Below are 22,317 nucleotides of genomic sequence, written 5' to 3'. Positions count from 1 at the left end.
AAACACTCTTATCGCCCCAGCCCCTTGATGTTGCATCGGTCAGGAGGCGCTGCCAGAGGTAACCAAGGCAACGGAGATAACGAAGCTGACGAAGCACGAAACGGTTTCTTATCGCTGTCTGCTGCTCGTCACGAACTGCCGTGGTGCGGGCCTTGGTGCGCCCGTGAAAGCGTAATTTAGTTTGCAAGTCTGAAAATGTCCCTTTCGCGAAGATTTTGACGTCCTTGCTGGTCGCTGCTCTGTCGCCGTTTGGTGAGATTTAATATTTCCCTGCAGCCGTGTTTTTTTGGTTTCGTCCCCTTCGTCGTGCGGGCAGTGCGAAGTCTTTTTACAGCAGTGTGTCGCGCTTAGCTTTTTATCGCAAGATGAGCCCGCACAAAGTGAGGAAGCGATGTCCTGTGGCACGTTGCGACCGCGTGGGCTCAACCGTCGGTGTCTTACCGCTTCCTGGCTGACTTTCACCGGTGAACAGATCTGGAGGTTGCGCATAGACTCAATGTATGCTCTAATGCTCCTGTGTTAAGCACGTTTGTTGATTCTAAAGCTGTCTGGACTGGTGCGACCTTGAAATTGCCTTGAAAACTGCTGTATAATTTCTTCCGTTGAATTTAAACTTGAAGAGTGATCCCAGTGCTCTATGCTCCACGTATGTTTTGATGCACCTACTAATTCATGACATTTTTATTTCAATTGCAGCTGTCATAGCTTTGTTTTCTGTACATGCATGTTTCATATCTGGTGATGTTTTGTGGCAGTTGCTTCAAGCCTTTTCTATGCCTCAGCTGTGATCATTGAGATGATTAGTGCGCTTAAACAGCGCTACTGTTTGTGCTGTCAACGACATGCATTTTTATTGTTGTGATTTGTTGCTGTATTTTATTGGTTGATACAATAAACCATGAACATGAAAACCATAATTGTTCACTTGGTACACTCTGTGGCGAACTGGGCACGACTGCCCCGTTGCACCAGTGTTTCTGGACCGCACCTTACTGTGCTGAGGGACAAAGTAAATGGCCAAAGTACTTGCATGACTTGCAGCAGTATTTGTATTATGAATTTGCATGCGTGGTCTCTATTTGGAAGTGTTGCTGCCTTTCTGTGCCGCCACCTTTGCCAACCACTTTCATTGTGCTGGAGCAACTGCTTATAAACAAGGGCGTTAGATGGCAAAGGTTGGCGCGCGCTGAAAGACAACAACCTTCAAAAAATGCAGGCTCGTCAATGCAACGCGGAGGTTTAAAAAAAAAAAAAAGTTTATAATTCGCCCCAAAGTGAACGTATGGGTGACGTCATTTGACGTCATGGCCCCCCAATTTTCATTGGTCGCTGGAGCCCATGAGCCGCCATGTTTTGTACGTATGGGCGTCTATGGAGCCTTCGCTACCATAGTACATATACCTTGGTCGGGGGCGCACCTTGTGCCCACTAACACAGTTACGATCAGGTCGCTCTTCGGCACAGTTGTCATTTTGGCCTTAAAATTCAATCGCCTTCAAAGCAGCTACTGGAACGGTACGTCGCCGTCGTAGACAAAGTCGCATGAGGAATCGTTACGGAGCCTTTAACACAATCATCGACAACAAGGACTTCGTGTTACAATCATTCGAGATAGCACAAGCATAGAAAGCAAATAAAGCTCTTTTAAACAGATACTCAACGCAACATTTTCGCAATACTGGCACCGTACCATTTAAAAAAAAAAAAGGAAAAATGGTTTTACTCTTTCCATTTGGCCGTAAAATAATGACGGTTAGCAAAACTCGGAGTGATGAAATAAGAATGTCCACCAAAAAGAAATAAGTATTTTTTATTGTACTCGTAGCCAACATTACAGCCGTAGCAAGAATAGCCAAGTGCAGAAGAAACACCATTTGAGTAGATTGTTATATTGTTTCAAGTGAATCTATTAATCAAACGATAACTAAGATAGGCAAAGTAAGTACTGTGTTCGTGTCCGAAAATATACTAATTATATGAGACTTCAGTGCGGAAAACATAGTCTGCGGCAATAAGAAAACTGACGATGACGAGGAGGACGATCCAGAATTAACGGCTTAAAAAAAAAAAAAAAGAAAAAGAAAACGATAATGAAAACGAAAACTATACCGATTATCGCAGAAAGAAAGCAACGAAGCTTGGAAGGATTATTTGCAAACGTAACAAACAATCATTTCCCCCTCCCGTATAAAATGGCCCGTTCGAAACTGACGATATCACAAATAATAGAAAGCATAACAAGGCGAGAAGGACGACGTATACTATGTCACTGGAAGAAACGATCCGCTATTAGGTAGTTGCTACCCAACGAGCACTTTATGCTCGTTGTCATTCTTTGGAAAATTATGCTTCAATCAAAGTCATGCTTCAGAAAACCAATCTTCTTTGAAAGCTGAAAGTCATGAAATAGCTCCTCTCACAATTGAAACAAAGAAGATAATGGAAAAGGAGGGGCCTATTCAGAATACAATCATTTCACATTAGAGGAAGTAAATGAAATAGCAAAAAAACTTCAGGATGGACATAACATCTGGCATTGGCAATATACACACCCAATTCATAAAAGTTCTGCCCCGGCGCGGTGATGCAGCGGTTAGGGCTCTCGACTACTGTGCCCAAAGATGCGCGATCCAATCCTGGCCGCGGCGGCTGATTTTAGATGAAGACGAAAAGTAAGGAACCCGCGGGCTGTGCGATGTCAGTGCACGTTAAATAACCCCAAGTGGTGTAAATTTCTGAAGCTCTCCATTACACTGTCTCTCATAACCTGAATCGCTTTGGGATATTAAACCTTATAAACCGAACCAAACCATACAAGCCTATAGAACACACATAAATTTTTCTAATTTGCCTAAAAAAAAAAAAAAAAAAAGTACTTCCCCGAAGCTTTTGCCGTCATAATCAAGGCCAACATTTGCTCCATTATTTCAGCTTAGCCAGCAAATATACCCAAAATAATTATTCCTTAAAAGTATTGAAACGTCTTAGTGTGCAAAATAAATGAAGCAAGAATAATGGCAGAACAGAGTGTCAAGAGGAAAAGAAAAATATTTTAGTAAAGTGCTCGACCACTGGCCAGTCGCATTTGCTGAGGCTGCTAGTGATGACAAAATCTATTCCTCCATTAAAACTTTAAATCCTAATCACCCTGCACACTTCCAGCTTTTTCTCTCTGCTTTTTGGAAACCTTCTTTTGGCACTGAGCCTTTATTCTTTTCTTTTACAGTTGGCTTCCTCCTCGCTTTCATAAAAAAAGTGGCATGGATGAGGTCTAACATCCCAGACCTCGCACTACTACCTCGCACTCCTATACCAACCTATATAGCAACCTCTGCAATATAGAAGAGAGCGGTGGAACAAACGCGAACGGTCGAGTTGCCTTCTTCCTTGTCATCCAACAAAGAAAATTTATACCATCCCAAAGATACTGTTCCGAATGTTTGGAAAGAGATGGTCAACCTTCCAATAGCAGCTGTCGACTTCTCTGGCTGCATCATTTCGCCGCCGCCGTATCCACTCGAGTTATGTCCACTGAGAGACACAGTATTCCTCTCAATGGTCTTGAATCGTTCATTTTTTGCCATAGCAAAGGTTTTGTTGTTGCAGCAAATAACCTTATTTCCTTTTGGGCCTGCTAGTTTTTCTTCACCATCTATTATACTTTCACTTGCATTTCTTTATTCTTTATCACTTTTATTGTAGAATTTTCATGTTCTGAGCATTGTATCTCATACTCACGTCAGTTTTTTGTAATCTGAGATCAGTATCAGAAATTCGCGTTTGCTTTGTAACCAACTCTGTTTGCTTTGCGCCTCTTGATGTTACACAAACTAATTTTATTCACACCGCTCTCTGTACTGTTATGTTATCCTTATTTCTGCTATTGTTCTGGTCCTGATTTTTTTATTACGTATGTCCTCCATCCAAGTTCTTGTTTTGCGCCGCTTTCCCAGCCTGATTTGCGTCACTGTTCTTTGCCTTCCACTTCAAGCCGCAAATAGCCCTGAGTTCTGAAGAGATACTCCGGCTATGGTGCTCTGCCTTCTTCGGATGCGTGGGCACGTTATTCTCGATTATTTAAAAGCGGCCCGCATAATACGTTAACAACGTGCCTGGAGTGTAGCAATGCGTTCAGGAAAAGCTAGACGCAATGTTACTAGAGCTTTTCTGTTTGTTTGTCTGTTTTTTCGCTCGTTCGTTTGTACCATTGATTGATTGATTGATTGATTGATTGATTGATTGATTGATTGATTGATTGATTGATTGATTGATTGAATGATTGATATATTGATTGGTCGATCGATCGATTGTTTGTTTGTTTGTTTATTTGTTTGTTTGTTTGTTTGTTTGTTTGTTTGTTTGTTTGTTTGTTTGTTTGTTTGTTTGTTTGTTTGTTTGTTTGTTTGTTTGTTTGTTTGTTTGTTTGTTTGTTTGTTTGTTTGTCGGTTTATGTGTTTGTTTCGTTGTTTTTTAATTTGCACGTGTAGTTGCTTCGATTCAGATCAGTACTCACAGTCGGAGTTTTTGTACAGACTGTACGTGTCTCGTTAAATTAAATACTTGCAGGGACACTCTGGAAGCCATTCCCTGTGCAAGAATCGCGCAAGAAAAAGTTGTCCGGAGAGCAAATGTGAGCTCCAAGTCTAGTGTCGCTCTTCCTATTATAGCAACGATTTTAGAGACGAGTTGGGATCCGGAAGTGCTGCGCCGGTACCCGCGCCAATACTGCTGAGCGTTTCGATATTGGGTCGGAAGCATTGTTGATTCGTTCGCATCGCTTTCCTGCCAGCTCTGGGGTCTTTTCACCGGCGCGGCCGGGGAGGATTTCGTGCGACCCACAATTTGATTACGCTGCCTGGGCATACACCCTAATTCGATTAGCGACGCATTTCCTCTTCCTTGGCTTGTATCCGCCTGATGCTCACGATTTTCCCCTCTCTAACCTGACTAACAGCAGAATGTCCCTAACGACTGGGGCAATGCAAAGCTGAAGCTGCGCCGCGCCGACATCGCAAAATTATGTTGTCTGAGCAAGCCCTGTGGTATGGATTCACTTTTATTTTGTTGTCGTTATCGCCTCCATTTTCGCGCTTGTATCTTCTGCGCATGTAGAGGTCCTTGCAGTTCGTTCATCCTTTCTCGCACTCATTTCTTTTGCATTTATTGGAATAATATTCTCGAGTTTTTGTTTGTTTGTTTGCTTGTTTGTTTGTTTGTTTGTTTGTTTGTTTGTTTGTTTGTTTGTTTGTTTGTTTGTTTGTTTGTTTGTTTGTTTGTTTTTTTTTTGTTTGTTTGTTTGTTTGTTTGTTTGTTTGTTTGTTTGTCTGTTTCTTCTGATACTTACCGCCCTCGGTCGGGCACTAGCGGGCACTAATACGGGGCGAGAAACAAAGCTCACACGTACACTTAAGCCTTACGTACGTTTGGCGCCTTACGTACTGTTACGTACGTTTGGCGCAATGATCTTGAGGCGCAATACGGTACGTATTTCGAGTGGCTGCGATATTAGAGGCTCCCTTCAATACGTTTCCTGTACGAGTGTTTACTGCGAAATGAGCCGATTAATGTATTTGTCTTTTCCGCAGAAATACGTTCCATCTTTCCCTCGCATCAATGTGCGCTTTATCTTGTTTCTCCTGCGAAGGGGTTTTCTCCGGGCAGCAGTTTTCTGGTCACGACCGCTTTGTGTGTACACAGCTCCTGATATCTTCGATGGAAATGTATCTCGATGTGTACGACCAGCAGCGGCATTTCAAAGTTACGGCGCTTTGCGGAAACCAAAGAGTGCCTCTCATAGAAAATAGCCGTAAAGCCGCATTCGCCTCCCTCTGCGCGTCCGTTCCGATGACTTCTGTGAGGGCCGATTGCGGCTCTCGCGTCGTAAAAGTCTGCTTCGGCATCGTGCTAGAAATGCGACCGCCAAGCCATCCTCGCGCGTCGGGGCATCTTCGCAGCTCCTCAAACCTTGAGTGCTGGCCCACATGTTATGTTGATATCGAAAGGTGTTGGCTGTGCTGGGTTTCTGCTTCCGAAGAAGTAAAATTCTTGCGCGTCTCTCTTTTCTTGTAACGGCAAATCTTGTGGTTCGCCTTCATCATACTTCCGTTCCTATCTTCTTGTTTCACGTTTCGCTCACTTTCTGCGCTTCTTCGTTTTTATGTCCATTGGTATAGCTTTGAACCGTGAGAGGCCCGGGTAGAGAACTAAAAACGCGGTATAAACACATAAATGGAAGCGCTGCTCATTGTTAAAATGGCAGGCTTTTCTTTTCTTTTTTTTTTCTGAGGGAGTCTGTTTCTTTATCTTTATTTGCATGCTGCAAAAGACCAATATGTATAAGAAAGATAGAAACTAAGTTCTACAATCTTTTCAGTCCCCTGCGCATTACTCTTACGCATGTTACGCATGTTCCGCATGTTACGCATGTTACGCATGTTACGCATGTTACGCATGTTACGCATGTTAAGGAGGCGAGGAAGATAGAAATTAAGGGCTCGGCTTGGTGAGTGCGCCAGTGATCAAGCAGAGTACTGTGGGTGGCTGTGCGTAATCCCTTGAGCATATGATACTAGATTAGTAGACTTTTAGAAATTCACGTTGAGTGTGTACGTCAAAGACTCGACGCTTCGCATGGCGAAATGCCACGACATGCTAAAGCATTTAACAACGATTCATATTTGTTTGATCTCATGTAGCATTTCGGAGTTTTTTACCAAAAATTGAAGAGCTGCTTTATTCATTTGTTTTTAATGTTTTCAAGATACAATAGTGCTTCACAGTGTCCTATAGGGCTTGTTTCCTCTGAACGCGGGCAAAGTGCCAAACATCGCCCTTACGGCCACATCGATCTGTGCATATCAACACACATAGCCTTTTATATCGGAGACAACGAACGAGGCAGCCTGCTTGGCTGTGAACCCTGAACTCACATTTGGTGCAGCTGCGAATAAAAAATGTGTAATTGTTTCAGACAGTATGCGCTGATTTTCTTCTAAACTCCTCCTTGCGTGGGTTTGTTGTCCTTTGGTAATATCAATCAGTTTACATCCCCATTCCAAAGAAAGGCAGTGCCAAAGATTGTTCCAACTACCGCACGATTGCGCTTATTTCGCATGCTAGCAAGGTGATGTTAAAAATCCTGCAAGGTAGGCTGCAGCAGTATGTGGATCGGGAGCTTCCGGACGTGCAAGCTGGGTTTCGCAAGGGCAGAGGAACTAGAGACCAAATTGCCAACCTTCGCTGGATCATGGAAAAAGCAAGAGAGTTCCAGAAACCCATTTACTTCTGCTTTATTGATTATGCGAAAGCGTTTGACTGCGTAGATCACAGCAGATTGTGGCAAGCTCTCCAAGAGATGGGAGTTCCAATTCACCTCATCTGTCTCCTCAGGAACCTTTATGAAGGGCAAGAGGCCACAGTCAGAACTGGGCATGGTCTTACTGATTGGTTTCCGATTGAGAAAGGGGTGAGGCAAGGCTGCATACTGTCGCCCTGCCTATTTAACCTATATGCAGAGTGCATCATGAGGAAGGCCGGTCTGGACGAGTCATCAGCTGGAGTGAAGATTGCTGGAAAACGTATCAACAACCTTAGATATGCGGATGATACCACTTTAATGGCAGAAAGTGAAGTGGAACTCAAGAGACTACTGATGCGCGTACAAGAAGAGAGTGAGAAGTTTGGGCTTAAACTGAACATTAAAAAGACGAAGATCATGGCGTCTTGCCCTATCAAGTCCTGGAGCATCAATGGACAAGAAGTGGAAGCTGTGACAGATTTTCTGTTCTTGGGCGCCAAGATTACCTCGGAAGGAGACTGCAGCCATGAAATTAGGAGACGCCTGCTTCTGGGAAAGAGAGCAATGGTTAGCCTTGACCGCCTAGTAAAGAGCAGAGACATTAGTCTGCCAACCAAGATCCGTATAACCCGTGCTATGGTCTTTCCAGTTGTGATGTATGGATGCGAGAGTTGGACTGTGAAAAAGGCTGACCGCCGAAGAATTGACGCGTTTGAATTGTGGTGCTGGCGAAGACTCTTGAGAGTTCCTTGGACTGCCAGAAGATCAAATCAGTCGATATTGTCGACCATAAACCCTGACTGCTCATTGGAGGGTCAAATTCTAAAGTTAAAGCTCAGCTACTTTGGTCATCTGATGAGAAGAGAGGAGTCGCTGGAGAAAGATTTGATGTTGGGAAAGGTTGAGGGTCGCCGGAGAAGGGGTAGGCAGCGAACGCGATGGTTAGATGGCATTCTCGAAGCATTGCAGATGAAGCTATGTGATGTTAAGAAGATAGTGAGAGACCGGAAAGCGTGGCGTGACATGGTCCATAGGGTCACGAAGAGTCGGACACGACTGAACGCCTGAACTGAACTGAACTGAACTGACTGGTAATATCAATGCAGTTACCAGCAGCAAGCTGATGACAACATAGCCGTTCATAATTTGACATTTCCCAGTGCAATCTCGTTCTGATTTCACACTGAAGAGAGAGAGAGAGAAATTAATTTATTTGCACCCGTCAGAGAATCTGACAGAGTCATGTAACCCAAACTCCCAATCATTCCCCCCTAGCCGTAGGCTGGGATCTCTTGGATCGCGGTAGCAGCCATTGCCAGTACCCTGGTCTTGATCTACCCAGTCGAGCATCAATTCCTCCCGGGAATCTCTACTTCTCTTCGGCTCTCCAAAGATAGAGCAAGTACACGACATGTTGACCAAGTTCGCGACTCCATCGCATTTTTTGCACCGAGAGTTAAACACCTTTTGGGGCGTCATTTGCTTGAAAGATGCGGATTGAGGAAGACGATCCAGTTTGCGATTTCCGCTACGTCTTCTCTCTTGGAGAATTTCTTGTGTGCACTTAGATACAAATGACGTTCCAACCTTAATGATTAAGGATCTCTTGATACGTGTTAGCTCTTCACCGAAATGCAGGGGCTCCTCACACAGCACTTGGGTACGAATGTCCTTTCAACTTGTAGTGATTAAGGATCTCCAGATACGTGTTAAGCTCTTCACCGAAATGCAGGGGCTCCTCACACAGCACTTGAGTACAAAGGACATTTCAACCTGTAATGATTAAGGATCTCCTGGTACGTGTTAAGCTCTTCACCGAACTGCTTGGCTCCTCACAAGCACTTGGGTACAAATGACCATCCAACCTGTAATGACGGATCTCCTGATACGTGTTAAGCTCTTCATTGAACTGCGGGAGCTCCTCACACAGCACTTGGGTACAAATGGCCTTCCAACTTGTAATGATTAAGGATCTCCCGATACGTGTTAAGCTCTTTCCCGAACTGCAGGGGCTCCTCACACAGCACTTGGGTACAAAAGACCTTCCAACCTCTAATATTAAGGATCTCCTGATACGTGTTAAGCTCTTCACCGAAATGCAGGGGCTCCTCACACAGTACTTGGGTACAAATGACATTTCAGCCTCTAATGATTAAGGATCTCCTGATACGTGCTAAGCTCTTCACCGAACTGCTTGGCTCCTTACACAGCGCTTGGGTACAAATGACCGTCCAACCTGTAATGATTACGGATCTCCTGATACGTGTTATGCTCTTTCCCGAACTGCAGTGGCTCCTCACACAGCACTTGGGTACAAATGACCTTCCAACCTCTAATATTAAGGATCTCCTGATACGTGTTAAGCTCTTCATCGAAATGCAGGGGCTCCTCATACAGCACTTGGGTACAAATGACCATCCAACCTGTAATGATTAAGGATCTCCTGATACATGTTAAACTCTTCGCTGAAATGTAGGGGCTCATGACCTTTCAACCTGTAATGATTAAGGATCTCCTAATACGCGTTAAGCTCTTCACCGAACTGCAGTGGCTCCTCACACAAGACACCACTGGGATCCCGGAAATTAAGACCTCGAGCCAGCGAGTGCGTGTTCTCGTTGTCTCGTAACGCTTCAGGCGTCGGCGTCCAAACCATCGCGTACTTCTCTGTTGGAGCTTGGCCTATTGCAAGTTTTACTGCCGCCGTAGATATTTTACACGCGTCTCAATTTCTGACTACCGATTTAGAATCGCTAACGATGATCATAGCCTAGTGTTGTGTCAGTGCCAGTGGCTACCTCCTCCGCCTCGGTTGCGTCTCTAAGTCCGGTGCTGCAGCACGAGACCGGTCCTCCGCTCTCCTGCGAAATATCGCGGCGTAACCCTTGTCATTCTCTCATTCCGTGGCGTCTGAGTACAATACGTCCTGCCTAGCTTCAAACCTAGCCGGTAGGGTTTTAGCTCTGTCCCTACGTCTGTCCTCGTTATGCACCAGGTGCACATTTCGTGGGAGCGGGGGTACCTTCAGCTCTACTCTGACTGCTGGAAGGATTTTGTCCGTACTCCTGGAGCAGGCTCGCGGCTCGTGCTCCAGCCTCTCCAATATACTCCTACCCGTAGGCCACGGGCCGTTTTACTCCCCTTCCTAATGATGGTGTCCAGCTTCTCCTTCTCTGGCCTGTGAAGCTTTAAGAATGGGAAAACGTACAAAACTCAGCTCATCACGAAAGATTGCACCATTCTAAGAATATTGGCCTGCCTGATGCCAGTGTGCCTGTCAGCTATTATTTTGAGAAGCCTGCTAGTGTCTCTAAATCAGTTCGAAACTTCTGCCATTCGCCTGAGTTTTCAGTCCTAGGACGCGTATACTCTCAGTCCTGGGAATGACATGGCCGTTTACCCTCAGAATAATCTCATGATGCGGATGCCTACTCTTGCACCGTGGTATCGACGACAGGAAGAAGACATCGACTTCTCAGCAGAACACAGCAGCCCAATTGGCTCGAGATATGCCTCCACGACTCCTAAAGCAGTTTGAAGCTTATGCTCAATCTGCCCGTAGATGCCCCTACACGTCCGCAGGGCCAAGTTGTCTTCGTAGAGTGTGCGGTGCAGCCCCTCTATCTCAGCCAATTTTGCGAGCAGACCCGTCATGGAGAAGTTACACAAGGTGCATGAGAGCACCGGTCCATGAGCATCCGGGTTTAATGCCGTCCAACGACTGGCCCCCATGCTTACTGTTGCGGTTCTATTGGCAAGGAAGTTTCTTATAGGTTGTCCGTGCGGGTCACCACGTTAAGCGCAGCCAGGTTTTTTAGAATGGCCGAGTGCTTCCTGTTGGCGAAGGCTCTGGAGACATCCATGCCTACCGCCACTTCTGCTTCTATGGTACAATCATCGATGATTTTGTCCTAAAGTTGAAGCATATAACATCACAGGCTGATAGATGGGACCTAAAACCGATCGTGGTGTCCGGGTTTATGTCCCTATCCTCGAAATATACGTTCACCGTAGTATGTAAGACGGGTTCCATTAGCTCGCCCACATAAGACGTGAGCGAGATGGACCGTAGGGTTTTTAAAGCACACCTTATTTCCCGGCTTCAGAAGAACAACCAAGTTTGTGGCTTTCCAAGTAGCGGGAAGTCTGCCGTTTTTCCAAACATTTTGCGTGTATGCAGTCAGATGCCTTATCGATTCATCATTGAAATTTCTCAACATTTTATTGCTAATCCGATCAAGCCCCATGGTTGTCTTTTCTGAGACGGTTGAGTTGGCCCTGACCTCGCTCGCTGTGATCGGGCCGTCGAGATGTGGGTTTGCTTTTCCCGAATAATCGGGCAGAGAGGTACCGATCCCTGACCTCGGTTGCGAGCTCGTTTGTAGTTCCTTCATAATTGTAGGCCAACTTTTGCAGCTATTGTTTAGACTCAAGTTTTGATTTATCGGGAACTAGCAAGTGCCCAAGTCAGTGCCACGTGCTAGTCTCTCCTATGCTCTTGTCCATCTGGTCACAAATACTGCCCCAATTTGGTATATTCAAAGTCAGGGCATGATTCTCGAATTCTTTATTCAGCGCCGCTAATTGCCACCGAAGATTCCTATTGCCTTCCTTTTGATTCAGTCGAGACTTCACTGATTTCTTTTTTTCGCTATACGTTAATCGCACATTTGACAATACCTTTGAGATTCTCATCCATCTCAACTTCTTCGGTGGCCTCCCTGCCCGATTGCATAACACTCCTATTTCACTCCTCGATATGTTCGATAGCCTCCGCCTGGCCAGGACGTCCTCATCGATACTACACCGGATCTCACTCTGACAGGGAGAGGGGGAGGGGGGGGGGGGGATTTCTTATTATCGCCTCTTGGTTCTACACGGGAGAGGATCTGGGAAACGATCAAGAAATCATCGAAATAGTAGTTGAGAATGGACCGCCGGTTGCCCGTAAGAAAAAGCTAGAGACGATTAATTAGGATGCTTTTCACACTGAGGGGCGCTTTCTCAGAAAACTGTACCTCATTTACTGGGACTATCTGACCGAAGAGTCTAAGGTTACTGATTTTGGACGTATATATAGATTAGTTGTAAAATGCAGTGGCACAAGGGCCGACGACATTTTTTTTTTTTTGTCACATCTAGTGCCCGTATCTACAAGGACAAAATGCTAAAACATTGTGTGCAGGCCTTTAGGCGGGCTCTTATTGAAGTTAACACTCAGTCCTTTGCTGCAACATGCCTTATAATTTGGATATTACAAGCAATGCTGTAATGGCGTCAAAGTTTAGCGCCTACCTATGACAGGATATGACGTTAATACTTAAAATAACGTAGTATTTTCTTTTCACATAAACTACGTCGCTGCGGCTACGTGGCGTCAAGTAGTGCAGAACTACATGTGATCGCGGAAGTGGCATAGTTTCCCGAGGGGCTCATATGGAGAGGTTTGAATGGGAGCTTCGTGTACAAATGCTGATATCACACAGATTCCATTTCCTCTAATACGCATCACTTAATATCGAACCACTCCGAGCGCCCCCCTCCCGCGAGCTTGGACAAAGCATCCGCTAGAGATGGAAGCCGATGCATGCAGAACTGGGAGCACTTCAGCTATCTACTCCTCCATATGCTTCTCCATAGTCCCTGTTCCTTTTACAGCACACTCTTTAACACGTTTTTAAGGTGCTGCAGAGAGGTGAGCGAATTCAGTGGCGCGCTGAATCAGTCATTAAATCGAAGTTTTAGAATGTTGGCTCATGTGACAGCCACGCATTCCTACCCTCTCAACACCAACTTTCTTACGAACCACCCACGTCAACGTCCGCCGCTTCAGCTTTTCGGGCAAGCATGATGCGCAATGAGAAAGGCGCCCTGCTGGCTTCCTTTTTTAGCCGCGTTGCTCAGCAAGAGATACGATGAAGTGGGAACGGCTGCAAGACGTTTTCAATCTAAACTTGCTAGAGCTTCTTGTTTTTAATTGCAGTTTTTGTTATTGATCTCTGCAGAGTGTGGCAACCGTAATGGTGTTGTTCTAACATACTGATAAATTCATTCCACATTCTCCAGCATTGACGATGCTGACCTCGTAAATCCTTGAGACTAGAGGTGAATCGATGTTCTTTAGAGCGGAAACTCAACTTCTATGCCAAACATCGAAGTCATCTGGCTCCAAACATTTGACATTGAACTCTCGCGCTACGCAGAAAACGCCGTCTTTGTTCTCCAATGTCATTCATTTTCCCAAGCTAGGAACTGTGCATGTGCCAGTATCATGTGCTCCTCGCCACAGCTGCGCCACAAAAGCCATTGTCGCGACACGTTTTTTAACCCGCGAAAGAACGAACCGGCCAGCTTCCCTGGCACGAAAGCCGATCACGCCTCGTGTAATACTGCATCACTCTCACGCTGTGCATTTAAAATTGGCATCTTCGTGGAGTTTTATCCACGCCTCTCCTTAGTTTACTCTAGGTAAATATTCCATACACGTAACGTCATCGGGGCGAGTGCGGGAAAGGCCCGCGAGTGTAATGTCGGGCGAATCCACTAGGTATAGAGTGACAAAGAGCGTGGCGTAGAAGCCACTCTCGCTAAAGACAGAGAGACTGCGGCTGTGTCAGACAAGCCACCGAGAACGTCAGACCATTGTACGATGATCTCGGTACAGAAGCCAAACTAGCCCATTGCCCAGAAACTTACCAAGCGTGGAAGCGAACCAAGATCGAAGCGACATCAGTGACTGCGGCTATGGGCGGTAGCTGCATTCGTGAAACTTTGTTCAAGGATATTTGAACCTTTCCATTCTTTTCCTGATAGAATTACGTTTTGCTTCTCGACTCGCTTCTGTGTATCAAATACGTACTTCATTATCTAGTAAATTAGCAATAAAGAATAAAACTGATTAGATAAATTATTTTATCCCTCTTTCTCCACCAGTAAACGCTTATGTGCTCCATCGTTGCTAACATCGTATTCTGAAGCCTTGGAAGTCTTATCCGTTGAAACCTTAAGTGGCCAGAGTACGGTTTGCTAACCCTTCTGAAAAATGAAACCAAAATAACTAACAGGAGGGCTCTCTGGTTACCAGGCCCTCTTAAGTGCCTTCTGTTTTCTCTGCATCACTTGCGAACTGCCGAGTCCTGCTGGTCGTAGCGGCTTTGAGAGATTCTTAAAGTGAATTTCTAAAGTTGCTTTTTCTCTGGTAAGTTTGAGCAGTTAAGAGAAAGATAGACGTAATTTTCATCTTTTAATTTTCTTGCCGAAATATATATGCCTTTTTCTTTTTCTTTGATGAATCAGCGCTCGTCAGTAGAGGCTGACTACAAACTGGCGTAACACTCAAGCCAGGCGGTACTTTCGCTGTAGCTGACATTTAGCGGTTATCCTACACCAGAACCATACATGGTGCGAGCGCGAACAAGAGCAAACTGGTTAGGATGAGGCCCAAAAGCCGGATTGAAAAGGCGGGCGTCAAAAGCTTGTAGTAATCGGCTTTAAAAATAGTTCGCCACCTTTGCCGAGGGGATTACTTTGCCTCTAACGTGTCGAAAATGATTACAGTACCAATCTCTTATCTTCTAGCACCTTAAACCTCCTCGAGCCTCGCCACTAGGATTTCATGATTGCGGACTGACAACATACAGGTTCTTACGAGAAGCAAATCGACTTTTCCTCTGTTGGCTTCTCGACGCGCTTGTTGCCTGGTGTGAAAGCTTCAGAGATGAGAAATGAAAATTTTCTGTTCCGTGTTCTCTCTTGCAGTTCGCTGCAGCGATTGTAAACAGCTCCTCATGAGGACTTCAGTTGGAACGGATTGTTGAGAACGAGGCAGAGCGCGAAAAGTGAAGAAGGGAAAGGGGGAGTTTGCTGGTACGAACAAACCAACCGCGAACAACGTAAAACAACAGCTCCACAGTGACTGTGAACATCTGAAGCGTTATGGTGATAAATAAATTTAAAAAAAAAAAACTCTGCTTGTCTCGAAGAAATCTCTGGCGTATTTTCATTGCCGCCTGTCGCCTTTAACGGATTACCTAGATTTCAAGTCGAGACAATTTGTGTTAAACGAGATAGGTTAGGTCTGAATTGAGGGGAAAGGGGGCAATATAACAGAATTCATTGGGCACCCCAAGTAAACTCAATAGCTATCCCTTAGTTGCTACTGGATATGCCTTGGCAATTTCTCTATCACCTGTATTGTTGTGAGTATTGTCGAGTAACCTTTGCGAAAGACGGTGTAGTTTTTGGGCTGTGTTCTTACTCTGTTAGAAATAACCATAATTAGCGCCTTGGAAACAGATATCTGATTGGTTGGCATTTTTAAAGTCCTTTACATCACATTTCTTATGTATTAAGATACTTTTAGCATACGTTCAAGGTTCTGGTACCATTGAGGCCATGAGACATCGTTCATACAGTGTTGCTAGTTTTTTCTAGCTTAATCTCCCCAACACCTTATAACAAATGTGCTGTTATCGGTTCCTCCTCAGCTACTTCCTTCCTTTGCATTGCCTCTAAAGCTTTCTTGACCTTATCCTTTGGTAACAGCGGAATTTCCAACTGCTCTGATGTAATACCTCTCTCAATGTGGTGCTGATTGCTTCAGCTGCTTTTTACTCCTGCGTAAAACTCATCGACTCGACGAAGACAAGTTCCCTTGTCGAATCTTTGGCTCCACTTGAGTAATGAGGCTCCCCTTCAACAACTGCTCAGTTCGCTTTCGTACTATGCAGCCTATTGTTCCTCTCGTTCTACCTCGGCTATATTAACTATATTTTGGTTTGGTTTGGTTCGTGGGGTTTAAAGTCACAAAGAGAGACAGGCTGTCAGAGACGTCGCCGTAGTGGAGGGCTCTAGAAATTTTGACTACCTGGGGTTCTTTACCGGGCACTGACATCGCTCAGCACGCGGGCACTTTGCTTTTCTCCTCCTTAGAAAGCCCACCGAGGAGACCGTGATTCAACACCGCAACCTTGGGCAGTCGTCGAGCGCCCTAATCACTGTGCCACCCCGGAGGGGTATTAACTATCTTTTATCCATACTGGTAATAACATTTCCCGTCTTTTCACTTAAGGAATACGCTTGATTTTTTTCTATGCCTAGCTTCTTCATTGCTACTTTCAGGCTGCCTTCACTCTTTACAGCTTGATTATTGATTAACTTTCATGGCTATTCCAGTTCTACTCCTTGGGTTTAATTGGAGAATTTAATGGTTTGACGTTTCTTAAATAGGTTTTCTACGGGTCTCCTGAGTGAATATTCCACTGCATACTTCTACTGCGCACTCCGTAACAATATATCTGAAATCATAGTTAATTGCTTGAACACTGACGTCATTTTCGACAGTTAAAAACGTATATCTATTCTCTAGCTAGATCCAGAATTTGTCCACATTCCCTCTTACAGCTAATTCAATATTCGGCTTCTATCTGGTTAGTTTCCCCGTTCTTTCTTCAGGTCATGAACATTTAAAGACCTTACCATCCCATGACCGCGATATGGGACCTTTGTGATTACCGCCACACGATGTGAAATCCATTTTATTTTCATTCTCCACATTCGAGCTGTTCCATGTGCACTTAACTGTGCTTCTTCTGTATATTGAAGAAGGTATTCATGATTCGCAAATTAGCTGGTTCTGAGAACTCCACTAATAACTGTCCCGTGCTATTTCTAGAGCCAGTAACATATGCATTGACATTCACGTCGTCCAAGGCTAAATCATGTTGTGTTTTTTGTACTCATTGTCGATTCCACACCTTCATACAAACTTCCAACTATCTGGTCATCCCGACTACATTTGTGTGAGTAGGCCTGTACCACCTTCAGAGTGTACATCTTAATAAAATTAATTATGAGACCAGGCGTTCTCTCGCTAATGCTTAAAAACTCATCTGCGTTACCACCTGCGATTATTGGCCAGAAGTCCCGCACGTAGTTCTCGACTGCTCACTAAAGTACGATAACAGTACGTGCCCACCTTTCTGCACTGTATGCCTTACCCGTTCTTCTGGCCTCACGGGTCCTGTGCCATCGCATTTGATATCAGCGAGTTCCTGGAACAGCAGAGCTACACTAGCCTCACTGGATAAAGTACGGAATGCGGCAGATAAACGCCCGTAAACCTCCGGAGAGTTGCTACAACGGTCCTGAAGTTGAGCCCAAGAAGCGGGTGTCTACCTACTGGGCTATAAGACAAAATTATCTTAAATAGAAGAGAACAGAAGAAGACAGCAAATGGCGCTGGAGCACCACATGCTTATCGTCTGGTGCTCGGCTTCTTCCTTCTACATCCCGTGACGGTTCCATGTGAGTGTGTTCATATATATGCGTCCTTAGATACTTTCGCTGCCACCTCCCCTCACAGTGTACCCAACCACTAGCACAACTGCCGGCCTCAACGAAGCCGAGCAACCGGGTGTCGCACACAGCGCTGCGCGCGGGGCAAGATTGATCTGGGACACCGTGTCGTGGGACGCCCAGCCTAATTCGGAAGCGCGCACCGCCTCGGTCGTCGTTTTCCCAGCACGTCGGGAAAAAGGTTCGGGAGAAGCGAGGAAAGCGAGCGGGAAGAGAGGCGCCTTCCGCCGTTACTCAGCCGCCGCCAGTGCCACCAAGCGGTCGACGGCTCTTCGAGATTGAGTCTACGGCGGTGGCGTCGGCGGCCTGTCGAGGCCTCGAATGCCTGCCTTGAGCCAGGGCCCTGATGAAACGAGCCCGAAGCCTTATTGAAACCAATTCTCTCTCCTTCTCACTCTATCTCTCTCCCTACCGGACTCCAAGTGCCGGCACATCTCCGGGCGCGCTCATTTCGCGCCTAGGCCGCGACCACGATCACCCTGGCGTTCATTTTTCACGCCACGGGGCACATATGTGAGTATCAGCGAAAGCCAATCCATTACACCCTTAAATTGTCGTTGTTTTTTTTTTTTTTCAAACCTTTGGGTATATTTTCAGTTTTTTATTTTCTATTTTTTTTTTTTTTTTTTTTAGCGTCCCGGTTTCTCGCAACCGTCGGGGTGTGTCTGAGCTATCAAAATGGAAAACAACAACAAAAAAAAAAAAAGAACTTCGCGGCGTTTTATTCCTATTAGTTGTTTGTCACACTCCTTTACTTCCCTGAGCGTGAGGTACCCCTACACCCTCCTCCCCTGCACCTAAGGTCACAGGAGGCTCCGATCCTGACCATAAATATATCGTGTACTCGAGAAGATCAAAAGCCTATTTATATAATTATTTGCTTCGCAATTTGCGAGGCCGGGCTGTTTTGCTATAGTGTTCCTCTCTTAAGAACGTAGTGTTTCCTCATTTTCATTCCCATGCTTTACCGCCCTTCTTACGGCCTGTTTATGTGAATATTGTTTTCGTGTAATGCGCAACCGTGACACCCATGGACATGGAAACAGCCTGTGGACAAGTGCAAACCAGAGGGAGCTTACGTCGATTTGCAATCTCTCAATAATGTCAATGTTTTGTTTTTCATCTTTTTAACTAAAGAAAAACTATTTCTTCTTGTCAGACTAGAGCTGTCGCCACGAGAAAGCCACTTGAAACTGTGCAGTGCAGTCAAAATAACAATAAATGTGATCAAACTTGCTTCAGAGAATCAAAAGAATAAGTCTTGATTTCTTCTATTTCTTTTTTTTTTTTTTTTGAAGCGACGAGCGACCCAACTTCTACTTTGCTTTGCTCAGCGAAATGAACTGTGCTAGAGCACTTTAATATAGGTAAACATTTAAAAATACGATTCCGCAATATTTGAGTGCAAATTACAGATTCCGAAGACTTCCAGTAAGCAGTTGCTGCACATACTCTGATTGCTGCGAGCTAACCACGGCTCTGCAAGTGCGTAGCTTTCTTTGCGCAATTTCACCGCTTACGGCAAACTGAAGCTATTGTCAATTAGCTAAAAAAAAAAAAAACGTAAACTTGAATCTTTCGGTATGACCAGAAAAAACGAAAAACTAAAGGTCATTGAACTCACCATTCCACGCCAGAATGGTCTGGTCGTTTATATGTTTTGCTTCAAGGCGCGCGTTGTGCTCCACGCAACGATTGCCGAGCGAAGCATTGTCAGCGTCGCTTCGAAATTCAAGCAGTTTAGAGAGCGGCTTTTGTCGATGGTCCCGAGCCTTCATTTGAAGCGAACGGAACCCAGTAAACCGGGCCCCCTTTGTCCTCTCGAGAGCAGCCCGCCAGCCGCCTTTTGTCGTTAAAGAACACACTCATGTTCTTGGACAAAAGTAACCATCGCTGCATTAGCAAAGCTTTCTAAGAGTCTCCATTCCCTTTAATAGCTCGCAGAGATGCAGAAGCCGACGGAATTGGGTGGAGAGAGTTTAGGGACAGGTCGTAAGAGGAGCGTGCGAAGCTTCGCGCTCGACGATGGTGTTTGGAGCCGTGCAGTGAAGTGCATTGTCGCGCAGCAGGCCACTGTCGTCTTCGATTTCGTCCAGGCGCGCAGACTGGCGTAGAAGCCAAATGCACTGTTTTCGCAGCTCCGCGCTCAAGCGTTAATTGGCTTTGTAAGCCCAGAAATCTGCGCCTCCTTCCATGTGCCAGGCACTCATATAATTGAATCAGTGATGAAAAAGGGAGGGGGGGGGGGGGTCATCCCGAGCCACGCGAGGTAATTAATTGGTTTGCTCGGCACATTTCCAGAGGCGCCAGCCGCCGCCGCCTCATCTCCGTCTTCACGCTGGCTGGGTGAGGTCGTTTGCCGCTGCATCGGGCTCCTGTGTGGGCCCCTTCTCTTCTACGGGCACGCGGCGCTTTGGCTGGCTCCGGAGTCCCACTTCGATTCACCTTAGGGCCTTGAAAGCGTGGAATTCTCAAAGCCGAAGCACGCCTGTTTTCATCCGCGCTCCTGGGGAGTCCATATATGTCGGCGGAATCCCTCATGAGTCGTCTATCTCAAACTGACTCAAGCTTACATTGAAATCATGATATGATCGTGAATCTGAAACTGTAGTTAAGATCGGGATCTGAGTTGTGAATTCCGACTGCCACTCGCATCATGATCAGAAACGCGAGTCCAGGGAAAACAGGCTGAGATCATCATCCGTTCAGGTGAGGAAAGCTTGCGTATTTTCTTTTCAATTGCTAACAGCAACGGAGAAGAAAATTTTTAATTTATTGCTGCAGTCAAGAAATTTTGAGGGTGTGCCGGCTTGGTTATTCTCGGAAACCCAGGAGAATACTGTGGAACATCTAAAATGTCCCTGCTTGCACTCTGTGACGTACTTTGTGCATTTTGCACTGGATGACGATTCCCTCGGGATTCCTCGGGAGGGGGGTCAGAGGCCTGACTATGCCTTTTCCAACATGTTTATGCCTGCTGACACTGTTCAACTCTGATTATGTCCGATAACTGCGAAAAAATAACGTTACGTGCTACGCTCACGTTATGGAAATCGATCAGCCAACTCTCTCGAAGCACAAAAAAGTTGCCTCCAACTTAACGACATTTGCATTTATGAGTCGGTAATCGAGATGAGTGGGTGAGTCCGGATAAGTCGTATGTCGAAACGAGTGAGCCAGGTTAGTCACGAGTAAAGATGAATAAGTGAGTACAGATTACTCGTGAGTTGAAATCAGTGAATGAGTACAGGTTAGTCTTGAGCCAAAATAAAGGAAGGAGCCGAGATGAATCGTGAGTCGAAATGAGGCACAACGAATGGTTGAGTCAAGATAAGTCGTGAGTTGGAGTAAGTCCAAGTAAATTGTGAGTCTAAATAGCTGGCGCTGACGATATCGGTGAGCTTTAGTGTGTATAAGCCTGAATTTGAGTGAACCCCGCATTTTTGAGTGAGCCTGAGCGAGCACTCGTGATTTTGCCGAGGTGTGGGTGTGCGTCGGCCAAGTATGATTTACCGTTACATAATAAAAAAGCGAAACTAAACTTCTCAGCTAAAAAACAAAACAGTGCTCATCTAGCGTACAGGACCGATGCAGTAGCAGCTTTATCATTTTCTTGTTGGGCCTGATCTAAAGCTAAACTGCGCGCTCAAACAAAACTTATGATCCAGTATATACTTACCATTGCCCGTTTACAATGTGACAAGTGCCCACGTCCTCTTGCTTTTGGACTGACTTTCGCACTGACGGAAGTTCATGAAGACGACATAGAAAAGCACACAGCGAGGGACTGTATAGTCTAACGCAAAAGATGCTAGGCGACGGCTGTCTAATGGAGGAGTGGTCTCTCGCAACGTCCGTCCAGCAATGGGGATCTGTTCGTGCCACCGTCGCATGTTTGAATTCTGCTCGCGGATAGAAAGTCTCTTAGTTATTTAAATGAACCCGATGAAATCACATGATTATGTGACGCCATCTCGGTCTAGACCAATCAGCGAGATTTGTGACGTCACTTTACCTTGTAACCACATCACTCTCTCAACCAATCAGCAAATAACCATGACGAGAATTTTGATGATGAGGCTTTTGTTGCTGCCGCATTAAGAACACTGAACGCAGCCTATTCAAACTTTCAAAATTACCTCCTAGCCTTATATCACCAAGCAACCCAATGGAACTATTAGTGACGGTTTTTACATGAGTTCTCGAACTGCCTTTAAGTGCAATCTGTTTTCACTTTTTTCTCCATGCCTACCAACTATGTTCTGATGTAAATAAAAGAACATGACTTGATACTGCGAGTAAAAAACTGGACTCTAAGAGGAGGCATTTAACAGAAGGCGGTAGAAAGTTAGGCGGTCGAATGAGATCAGGAAGTTTACGGAGATCAGGTGGTTGCACCTGGCGCAGGACCGGGTTAATTACAGGGATATGGGAGGGGCATTTAGCCTGCAGTTGTTGTAGTCAGGATTAGGATGAAGACATTGATATATCAAATCACAAACCTCTCCTGTCACATTATGCCAAGGAGCCAGCAATCAGCTTGCGACTGAGCTGAGCGCTAGATTCTTCGAGCCCCTATGGACATTTCAAGATCAAGGCCTGGATGGTTAACGCCATTAATAGTTGCATCCTGCGCTTATCACTGCGGTTGCTGCAATAGGATG

Source organism: Amblyomma maculatum, chromosome 6 (assembly GCF_055883805.1).
Source record: "Amblyomma maculatum isolate TAMU_Amacu chromosome 6, ASM5588380v1, whole genome shotgun sequence".
Lineage (NCBI taxonomy): Eukaryota > Metazoa > Arthropoda > Arachnida > Ixodida > Ixodidae > Amblyomma > Amblyomma maculatum.
This window is presented reverse-complemented; position numbering follows the sequence as displayed.